Below are 9,794 nucleotides of genomic sequence, written 5' to 3'. Positions count from 1 at the left end.
AAAGGTGGACAGCAAGGCCGAAATGAAAACTACGCAAACTTGGAAACTTTTTGTTCTGCTGTGCTAATGAACTTGTGCTAACGAAGCTCCAGGCTTGAAGGGTGAAGAAACACCAATCTTCAGCTCTGTCAGGGGCCCTGTGGGAGATGAAGCTGTGTTTACTGAGCAGTCTGGGGGCACCGAGGCTCCTGCCCGCAGTTCCAGGATGCTTGGCCTGAATCCCTGCATGAGTTGTCAGTACAGTACGTTGTCCCCGACTCTAATTGCCATCGGAACGAGTGAGGCATTTAGCTTGGGTGCCGGTGTTTTCGTTTTCATAAATGAATAATTACCCTACCACCCTGAAGAGCACAAGGCTGGGCACGGTTGGGGACAAAAGCATACCTTCGAGTACCTTATTGAAACTGCACATCAGAAGGAAAAGAGCCAAGGGGGTAAGTTTCTCACTGGTTTGCAGAGCGGGCTGGGAGACCGCCACGAGTTTTGCTGCCAAGAGACTGAGTGGCCTTACTGTCTGACTCCTGAGAAGGGTGCAAAGAGGGAGCAGAAAGGATATGCGTATGCCATGGTGGGTGGTGGTCGTTGTTCCAATCAAGAAGAACCTAAGAGACCTACCTAGCCATTTCTGATGCCTGGGCAACCGGCTCGACTATTTCTCAGCCTTCCCCGGGGCCACTACCACAGTCGCCCAATTGGTCTCCCTGTCATTCGTCTCGTCCCCTTTGAATCCTTTCTCCCAGTAGCACCAGACAAACGGGGCTGCCCCATAAACGTGCTCGCATCGTTCCCATCCTTAAATCCCAATTGTCTCCAGGCTAAGGGTCTATTATTTTGACCTCCGCACACAGCACACATTTTTACTGAGCACATACTATGAGCGAGTAGCATCCTGACTGCTTTATGGGTATCATTTCGTTTTAAACTCCACCACAACCCCGGGATGTGAATGCCATTTTACTGATGGGGAAACTGAGCCATAGAATCCTTAATCTCCTTGTCCAATACCACGAGGCTAGGAAATGGCAGAGTTGAAATTTGAACCCAGATCTCCCCTTCAGCAAAGCCAGTAGCCGTGACCCCCCGTCTCTGTACTGTCTGGCTCTCCAGCTTCATTTCCTGCGGTATCTGCCTGCTGTGGGCCCAGACCCTGTGCTTTAAGCTCTTTGTTCACACTGTCATTTAAGTTGTCTTAAGTTTAAAGTTGTCTTTTTAAAGTTTTAAGTGTCTTCCCTCTTGACTGAAATTCTTGCAAGCAGAAACCATTGTTTACCTTTAAGTCTCCACTAGTTCTCTATTGCCACATAACGACGCTACCACAAACACAGCAGCTCAAAGGAACACACACGTGTCATTTCACATTTTCTGTAGGCCAGGGCTCTGGCCACAGCTTACCCGGGTCCTCTGCTCAAGGTCTCACAAGACTGGGGATGCCTGGGTGGCTCAGTCAGTAAAGCATCTGCCTTCAGCTCAGGATCCTGGGATGGAGTCCCCCGTTGGGCTCCTTGCTCAGTGGGGCGCCTTCTTCTCCCTCTGCCTCCCACTCCCTCTGCTTGTGCTCTCTCTCTCTGAGACAACTAAATAAATAAAATATTTTTTTTAAAAAAAGGTCTCACAAGACTGTCATCAAGGTATTAGTTGCGACTTCTGTTTTACCTGAGGTTTTACTGAGAAAAGGATGTACTTCTAAGCTCATGTGGTTGCTGACACGGTTCCGTTCCTTCTAGGCTGCCAGGCTGAAGGCCTGTTTGTCATTGATTGTCAGCCAGAGGTGACCCTCAGGTCCTCCCCCATATGTCAGCTAAAGACACAAGAGCTTTATTCTTCAAAGCCAGCAAGGGAGAACATCTCCCTTAGCAAGATGACCATTAAAATCTTACAGCACGTAATCATGTACATACCATCACACACATCGTGTCACCTTTGCTGTATTCTGTGAGTTAGAAGCAGTCACAGGTCCTGCCAGTACTCAAGAGGAGGGGTCACACAGTGGTGTGAACACCAGGAGGTGGGGATAATGCGTCCACAGTATCTCACCATCTAGATTTAGAACTACTGCGTTGCGCAACTTCCCAGACTCGTCCATTAGTGCGATCCTTTACTAGGTGCTCAGCTCAATATTTGCTGGCTGAAAACACAACCAAATCAGAGCTAGACCAGCTGAGGAACAAAATTAATCGAGGTGGAGCATTATAGAAAGAGTTATGACATGGGAATACAGAACAGATCTCTAAGGTCCCTTTCATCATTACAAGTCTGAAATTCTAGATCGTCTTTAGGACCCCCACTTTCTTCACGACATAATAATAACCAATGCTTCTGTAGCATTTACTTGCGCTAGATATTGTTCTAAATAATTTCTATGTTTTAGATTCTCACAGTAACATTATGGGGTGGGTTCTTTTGTTTTCTCCATTATATGGATGAGGTCGCTGAGGTTCATCATTCTGGCTCCAGAGCGTAGGCAGTAAGCCCCATGCAGTTGTTAACCTTAAAAATAAGACACTCGGTTATTTTACAAGCAAAAATGAGTTTATTTGGGAATAGAAGAGCATGACAATTGGGGACAAGCAAGCTATTGCAAAAGCACAGGTAAGCCAGAGAACAAAGTAGAGGGAGTCTTCCTTATAGAGGAAAGAGGGGAGTTGGGAGGGCTGATAGGAATGAGAAGACCATTGGGGTAACCTGGGAGTTGGAAGGGTAGTGGCTTCTCTTTGGCGGTGCTGTGACTGTCTCTCATCGGCTGGGCTGTTGCCAAGGGGGCAGGAAAATCTTTCCTCTTCCAGCTGGGGTCATAAAGCAGTAGCTAAAGTAGCAAGACCTTGGAGGTACCTCTCTTGCTATTGGGTCGGCCACCGGTGACAAATGGTAGGGCACGAGAGCGCCCCCTTCTGGCCTCCAGATTTCATTCTAAATGAGGTTTCCTTTTATTAATTTTCACACAGTACTGTGTTTCTAAAAGAGCGGCAGATGAGGGAACGAAGGGGAGGAAGCATTTTCAAGGCATGGATGGTCATATTGATTGAGAATTTCCTTTTCTTTCAAGGTTCAAATTTGAGGTCTTAGCAACAAAAGAGGGAAAGGGAAAGCCGACCATTATCGTAGCTCTTTTTCCAAGCTGGCATCCCCCCAGAGCTCGGCACAGCCAGCAAAGAGTGGTGGGAGAGAGAATATTGAAGACTGTAACAGGGAATTAGAAGACTGCGAGTGGCCGCCCTCCTCCCTCCGTGCCCCAGGCAGTGACAGGCAGGCACTATTTCCCTTAGGTCCATTCTGTATCCGCCTTGGCTGGACAATGCCCCTTCCGTGTTTGGAATTTCCAAGCAGAAAGACAACTAGGTAGGCGCCATGCTGGTGTGGATGGTGGGAGGGAGCCGGGGGAGAAAGGCAGTGGAGCAGAACATACCCAAGAGTGACAGTTTCTTATTCATTAAATTATCAAGTCCCTGACGGAACAGACTGAGTTGAAGTAAATCCTTATTAGGCCTGAACTGGACTGGCTCAGTCCTGACACTTTGCTCTATAAGTCATTCCTTTATTTCTCTACCAGGTATAATCCTATATCAAAGAGCAAGGGAGATTCTGAGTTTTTATTGCTTTCCTGTGAAGTGGGGTTTCTGGTGCAGGGAAAGATGGCAGGCTGAATCATGCACTCTGATCTCTCAACCCCTTTCCGTCTAAATTAAATAGAAAGTCAGGATCACAGCAAACTGCCTACTTGGTTCCCCCCTTGGAGACTACATTTTAGCTTTTATGGAACAGAATCAACAATTTAATGGAGAGAAATAAAAATTTATGCCCTTAATGATCACCTTAGAGAGAATGAAAACTCTGTCAACCTCCTTGAGCCAGCCTGCAAAAGGGGAAGTGTAAGCTGACAAGGCTTTCAGGCAACACCGTGGGATGTAGGGCCATAGGAGGTGGGCTCTGGGACTCTGGGACCCCATATCCATTGACTTAGCAATGGCTCCCGGGGCAAGTCGTTCTTGGGAGGCAACATAACTTATGGCAGTGTTTCCAAACACACTGTCTCCTTCTTCTTTTCATATCAAAATCTCTTGCAGAGGTTTAAAATAAAGTGCAATGGGAAGTCCTTCTCTTCTGATGCATCATTAGAAGATTTTAATGGTAGACAATTCAGAAATTCCAACGTAGCAACGCGGTTAAGTAACATCTTGGTTAGGAATGTGAACTTCCAAGCTAGCCTGTCGGGGTTCAAGTCTGCATGCTCCCATTCACTGGCTGTGTGACCATGGGCAGATCACTCAACCCCTCTGTGCCTCAGTCTTCTCATCTGTACTATGACGGTAATAATAGCGCCTACAGCCATGGGGTTGTGATGACGATTAAATGAGTTAACATTTGGGGCGCCTGGGTGGCTCAATGGGTTAAGCCTCTGCCTTCAGCTCAGGTCATGATCTCAGGGTCCTGGGATCGAGCCCCGCATCGGGCTCTCTGCTCAGCAGGGAGCCTGCTTCCTCCTCTCTCTCTCTGCCTACCTCTCTGCCTACTTGTGATCTCTGTCTGTCGAATAAATAAATAAAATCTTTAAAAAAAAAAATAAATGAGTTAACATTTGTAGAGTATTTGAAATAATGCCTGACAGAGTAAGCATGAAATATGTAAGTCTTAAAGAAATAAACTAATTTATTTATTCACTGGCTGATGGGTCTTATGATGTAGATTTTCTCTTTTGCATCACTTGGCTACATGGAAAAGTAAGTATTGTTAATTCCTCATATACTGATATGAATATGGTGCTCAGACAGGTCACGTGACTTCACATAGGTTGTATGCTTCCGAACAAGATTCAAGATCATGCAAAGTGGAGGCTTTCCCTTTCCTGGACTATGGGGTTTTGCTGCCCACTTTCTTGAAGGATGTGGACCTTGAACAAACTTCTGATACCGGTTTTTTCAGCTCCCCTGCAGCAGTGGCTGGAGGGATTTCTAGCTGCCACAGAGCTCACTGTAGATACTCCCTGTGTTCGTTGCTTCTCATTTAGGAGTATGCTTAAATGAATGGACCATAGCCTCTCTTGTCTCCTTAAAGAATTTAGATAGTTGAATCTGGCCTGACTTCTCCTCGGAGAAACCATATTGTCTTCCTTAAGCAGGTTACATTGAATGACAAGCTCATGATAGCTTTGACAAATTTCACCAGCCAACTTGCTATTTAGAAACTTGTATGATCCCGACTGCTATTCCTCACTCCCAGTTTTCGCTGTACATCTATGAATCCTTAATTCCCTTCGATATCAACATCCGGGACCTCTATTCCGGGCCCTGCGCTTTCAGGAACCCCTCTCTGACCGCCCTCAGCCTCCACCTCTCCTAATGGGATAAGGATTCTGTGGGACCGCTCTTTTTAAGAAAAAAAAAAAAAATTATTTTGAGAGAGAGAGTGCAAGTGAGGGGGAATTGGTGGTGAGGGAGAGGGAGAGAATTCTCAAGCAGGTTTCCTGCTAAGTGTGTAGCCTAATAGGGGCTGGATCCCAGGACCCCAAGGCCAAAACCAAGAGTTGGAGCCTTAACTGACTGAGCCACCGAGGTGCCCCCCGGGGCCACTCTTTGCATAGCAAGGGTATAGTGGACATAGCAGGGGTTTCAGAGCTGGACATACCTAAATTTTAAGACCATGTCTGCTGATTTAATAGCTGTGATCATTGGGCAAATTCACCTAACCTTTCCATACCTATGTTCCTTCACCTGAGGAATCAAGACAATAAGACAGACCTCAAAATGCTACGAAAATTAAATAAGTCAGTGAATATAAAATATTCAGAAGGGTATCTAGCTCCGAGACACTTCAGAAAACTTGAGCTCCTTTTTGCATAATAACCTTCTAGAATCACAGACTATGCAGTTTGACAAACATCTCCACAATTTCTCCCCTGATTTCCTTAAAATTCCCAGATTTGCCCAGTCTCATCCCCTTGACCGAGCTACACTGACATAGTTTGTTAATTAAAATCAGAATATCTTGTGTACCTAGCATTGTCTAATCTGGTACATCTATGGGATTGATTCAAAATCCAGTATATGGGGAAAATGAGAAGGAAAGCCACAAAGGTGGGGGTAGGGAGGGGAGAGACATGTCTTGACTATGGTAGAATATGTTTCCAATGCTGGCCGCAACACTGTTTCCCAGCCCACATGCCCATTTGCCATGTGGTCTTGCCATTGCTCCCATTGACAGGCAAATTTGGACTGGCCCCATGACCTGTTCTGACCAACAGAATGTGGCAGTAGCGACAGCTGAAACTTGAGAGATCTTCAGCTTCTGCCTCCTTGTATGGAACACTTCTTCTTGGAACCCAGCCACCATATTGTGAGAAAGCCCAAGAAGGCTTCCAGGGAGGCTCACATGGAGGAAAAGCAAGACCCTGAACCAATAGTTTCAGCTGAGCTCTTAGTCAGGAACTAGCCCCAATGGCCAACCCTACAAATAAGGCCATTTGGGGCCTTCCAGCCATTCCCAAGACCCAGCCAATACTCCGTGAAGTAGGAGAACCACCCAATCAATCCACATAAGAAATAATAAGTTGATGTTGCTTTAAGCCAAGAAATTTTAGAGTTGTTTGTTACACAGCAACAGATGACTGCCACCCAAAGCTTAATAATCATGTCGTGTCCATGTACACTGTTTACCTGAAAGCATCTTTCAATGATTAAAAACACAAGGAGAAGGAAACACATCATATTCCCTGTCACAGATTTGAGAGGAGAAAACTTACTGGCCCTTTGTATCGGTAGCACATCGACCTATTCTTCACATCTGTAGAAGTGACTTTTTAATGACTTTATTTTAATATTTTTAACAGATATACACAGTGTGAAGAACGTATATCTAGCTCCTAATTGTGTTTTGAATTGTTAGCCATCCATAAGAAAAGCCAGCTGACGGCAAGAGGTGGGAATAATTGAGTTCTCCATGTGACATTCATCTAGAGGGACAGAGGCCTGCTCTGTGACACAATGTGTGTCTTTTCATGCAACAATTTTGGATGCTGTCCTTGGTTTTCCTAATCTGTGCATTAAAACATTATTTCCTGTTCTGTTTAGATATTGCCTTCAGATGCTTGATAGTTTCTTCTTCTCTGAGGGCTCAACAACACTTGTAATGTGGAAACCCTGAACTTGAACATACTGTAGTAAGAAAAGATCTTTCTTTCTCGCTCCACCATTATGGGAGGCCGCAGCCCATGGTTTCATGGTCTTGAACACACAATTATACTAACGCAAACCAGTATCTTGCATAATTAAGGTGAGATGTGCCACAGTATGTGCAAGTAGAAGTCATCATTTGGCCCTGAATCTCGTGATGACCAAGGGAGGGGCTCCTCCTTGGCTATAGCATCTGCCAGCCCATATCTCTAATTCTGCGACCAACAGCTGAAATGCACAACAGGAAGTGGAAACGGTATTTTTGTAGAACTGCCCTCTATGGAAACCTTTTCTTGGAAAACACATTCTTAATCACCATGTATTGTTCACTTCATTATGTTTGGATGGCAGAAGGTGTCTGTCTGATCAGAAGTAGCCAGAATTTTCAATTGCTGTTAAAAATTTCTGAGTAAGAGTAAATTTGTTTTCCTGGCAAAGGAGCAAATGTTCACTTGATTCAGTGTTGCAATTAAATAATTAGAACATTGTGTCAAAAAGGAAAGAATTCACAGTGAAAAAGCATTTAAATACTGACCCTATTCAGTACAAGCCCTGTGCCCCAGTGTTTCTTCACTTAGCCTGTCTCTCTGGCTTACTTCTTTTTTTCTAAAGGACATTTTCCCCAAATGACAGTGCTCAAAGAGTAGATAAAGCAAGTCTGTGATGCTAGCCATTGCATCCCAATTTCATTTAAACTACAATCCATTATTTTCTCCCTACACTTATTCAAGAACTCATTGTTCATAATTTTTTCATCATTCTGTGATTAGAACAATTTGTATATGTCCCTTGTACGTTGGCCAGATAATGAAATAATCATTTGTGCATCTACACAGTATTTTATACTTATTGTTCACAGTCAAATTCACTCTCTAAAGACATTTTATCATTCTCTAACAAGGACAGGAGTCTTGGAGGCATCTGGTCAATGGGGACAGTTCATTTATTCATTCAACAAATATTTATTGGATATCTATTGGGTGCGAGGCAATATTCTCCACACTGGAAAACCAGACAAGAATCCTTTCTTTGCTGAACTTACATGCTCAGCAGGAGAGACAGGCAATAAACAAATAAAGAAGTAAAATACACAATGTGTAGGAGAGTAGAAAGTCTGATATAAAGATAAATGAAGAAGCGGGCAAGGAGTATTTGGCAGGAGACATGTGTAATTTTAAACAGAGCTGTTGAGGAATGCCCATTAATAAGATGGCATTTGGACAGGGGCGCCTGGGTGCTCAGTGGGTTAAAGCCTCTGCCTTCAGCTCTGGTCATGATCTCAGGGTCCTGGGATCGAGCCCCACATCGGGCTCTCTGCTCAGCAGGGAACCTGCTTCCCTTCCTCTCTCTCTCTCTCTGCCTGCCTCTCTGCCTACTTGGGATCTCTGTCAAATAAATAAAAATCTTAAAAAAAAAAAAAAGATGGCATTTGGACAAAGCCCTGAAGGACGTGAGGGAGCCAATAAGCTTTGTGGATACCTGGAAAGGAGCTTTCTGGGGAAGGAGAATGACAATACAAAGGCCCTGGGGAAGGAGAATAACAATGCAAAGGCCCTGGGGCCTGAGACTGTTTAGGCGTGCCTAAAGAACAATCAAGTCCTCTGTCTGTGATGCAGTGAGAGAGTAGAAGAAGAGGAGACAAGTCACAAAGACAATGAGTGAAGGTATTGCTTAGGTTCCAAGGGGGGGGCTGTAAGGGCTTTGTTTTTTTGTTTTTTGTTCTTTTTAATTTAAATTTAAGTCAGTGAACATACAGTGCGGTATTGGTTTCTGGAGTAGAATTCAGTGAGTCATCCTTATGTAAGACTCCCCGTGCCCAGCACAAGTGCCCTTCTTAATCCCCATCCCCCATCTAGCCTGTCGTCCATGCACCGAGGGCTTTGCTTTTTAGATGAATAGAATGGGAAGCCTAAAGGTGATATAATCTGACATTTTAGCTGTTTGCCATGAGAACTGACTCCAGGATGATAAAATCCAAAGCAGGGAGACTAATAAAGAAGAGATTGCTATCTAGGAACTCGTTGGTGGTGTTTTGGGCCAAGGTGGCTGCAGTTGGTGAGGCCAGAAGTGATGACATTCTGGCTGTATTTTACAGGTTGGAACCACAGGATTTGCCAGTGGATTGGCTGGAGGACATGAGAGAAAGAGCAGGCAAGGGTGACCCCAAGGTTTTTGTCTGAGTATTGGCTTAACTAAGATGGGCTGGGGAAGGAGCTAGCTTTGGTGAAAAGGGGAGGAGGTTCTTTTGTGGTAAGTATGCAGCGCCTGTTAGACATTCAGGAAGAGATGTCTAGTAGGCAGTTGGGTACCTATGGCCTGGGGAGATCTGGCCCGGGAAGATACATTATGGAGTCGTCCTTGCCTTGATGGCATTTCTGCCCATGAAAACAGATGATATCACTACAGAGGTAAGGGTGGAAAGAAAGGCTCATAGAGCCCTATGTACTCCAAGGGAGAGAATCAGGAACCAGCAAGGAGTCCTTAAAAAGCATAGCTAATTGCAGCTGTTTGGATGCTGCCCCCTGTGAATGGACAGAAGTACTTACGACCAGAATCTCTTGGTCCAGCTGATGTTCTAGCAAAGATGCTCTAAAGGAAGGGAAATGAAAGAAAAGGAGTGAATGATTCTTT

The sequence above is a fragment of the Mustela erminea genome, chromosome X (genome assembly GCF_009829155.1).
Source record: "Mustela erminea isolate mMusErm1 chromosome X, mMusErm1.Pri, whole genome shotgun sequence".
Lineage (NCBI taxonomy): Eukaryota > Metazoa > Chordata > Mammalia > Carnivora > Mustelidae > Mustela > Mustela erminea.
Note: the sequence above shows the minus strand (reverse complement) of the source record.